Genomic DNA, 2,233 nt, shown 5'->3' on the forward strand with positions numbered 1-2,233 from the left:
TGTAAGTGTAAACATCATATCGTCTGCATATGCTGATACTTTTTGTTGCAAGTTTCCCACACTAACACCTGTGACATCTGGGTTTAGCCGTACATGACACAGAAAGGGTTCCAAGGACAGGGCAAATAAAAGGGGTGACGGGGGCATCCCTGTCTAGTCCCGTTAGTGATCTTAAAAGGTTCTGATAGAACCCCATTAGCCCTGACTCTGGCCGACTGGCCGGAGTATATGGACCGAATCCAATTAACCATCTTACTTCCCAAACCTATATGCCGCAGAACCGAGAACATAAAAGGCCAATGAACACGGTCAAAGGCCTTTTCAGCGTCCGTTTCTAGAAAAACACATGGGGTCTTAGTTGTGTTGGCTACATGGAGTAGATTAAGAACTTTAGTTGTGTTGTCCCTGGCCTCTCTGAGTGGGACGAAGCCAACCTGGTCTAAATGAATCAGGGCATGGAGGTGTTGCTGTATTCTAGTTGATTTTAGTAAATAATTTAAGGTCAGTATTCAATAGGGAGATGGGCCTATTGCTCCTGCATAGGGAGGGGTCCTTGCCTTCTTTTGGGATTACTGCTATGTGGGCTTGGAGGGTGGTCTCGTGGAATGGTCACCCCATGCCCAGGTTGTTAAAAAGTTTGACCATGTGTCCACCCAGGGAGGGGAGTAGTGTTTTGGTTGGAGGGGCTTTTAAACTAGGTACTGGGGGGGAGGAATCAGAGAAAGCGTTAGCCGTCAGGGAGCAGGTGACAGAGGGTGATAGAAGTGTCGGTAGTGGTAATAGCAGTGAAAATACACCCATAACAACCAATCCCAGGGTAAGGGAGTGGGCAATTCAAATTCACAAACAAAGCTAGGAGAAACAAAGGGGGGAAATAATATGCACTCGTACAAAACTATGAGGCGTATACACAAATGCTAGGAGCCTAGCGAACAAAATAGCGGATATGGAGCTGCTATTACACGAGGAGGACTTAGACTTTGTGGGAATAACTGAAACTTGGTTTGACAGCTCACACAATTGGCTGGCAAATATACAGGGGTATTCCTTGTATCGAATGGACGGGGAAGGTAGAAGAGGGGAGGGGTGTCTATATGTCAAAAATCATACAAGGGTGGTAGAGAGGAGCGACATTATGTATGGGGGAAGTAGAATCAGTGTGGGTAGAATTTTAAAGAGAGGAAGTAAGTGGGAAATTAATAGGGGGAGAATGTTATAGGCCACCTAACATGAAGGAGGAGGAGGAACTGGAACAGCTATCTCAGTTAGAAATGGCAGGGAAACAGGGAAATGTAATCATAATGGGGGACTTCAATTAAACCGATATTGACTGGGCAGGGAACAGTTCACTCATTAAAGGCCCATCATTTCATGAATGTTTTACAGGACAACTTCATGTCCCAATTGGTGGATTCCCCTACTAGAAAGAATGCCCTGTTAGATCTATTAATCACGAATGATCCAAGTCTGATCTCAGATGTGGAGATACACGACAACTTGGGATCTAGCGATCATAGGATGATCGGAAGAGGAGAGGAATAAAGGGGCAGAGGCCCTCATTCGGACTGCTCAGGCAATGGACAAAAGTATAATAAAACAATTTTATTAACAAACAAGATTACAACATGTCATATATAGAAAAGAGAGTTAAAAGCATACAATACATATCGACAAAAAATTGACACCGAACAGATGCTAGTGAGCCCCTGTGCGTCAACGCGTTTCGCTGGTCTCACTATGAAGATAAAACTTATCGATCAGATATTTCATAACAGAGAACACATAATATGAAACTTTTAAGCTGTTTGCTATATCCATAGGACCTATGCATAATACACACATATAGCTACCTCACAGATAACCCGTTGTCTACACATGGAAATCTCCCGGATCAACACATTAGTTTTATTCAGTATCCAGGAATTGAACAAATCCCATAGGCATATAATATAGATTTTATGTGTTGATCCTTACAGCCCACCCTCCGACTATTGGTATTATTGAGAGTCCACCTCCTGTTATAAATGGTGATTTATTTCTGATCATCCGGGAGATTTCCATGTGTAGACAACCGGTTATATGTGAGGTAGCTATATGTGTGTATTATGCATAGGTCCTATGGATATAGCAAACAGCTTAAAAGTTTCATATTATGTGTTCTCTATTATGAAATGTCTGATCGATATGTTTTATCTTCATAGTGAGACCTGTTTTCTTTCAACCAAAACCCAGC

This window comes from Aquarana catesbeiana, linkage group LG06, assembly GCF_042186555.1.
Source record: "Aquarana catesbeiana isolate 2022-GZ linkage group LG06, ASM4218655v1, whole genome shotgun sequence".
Lineage (NCBI taxonomy): Eukaryota > Metazoa > Chordata > Amphibia > Anura > Ranidae > Aquarana > Aquarana catesbeiana.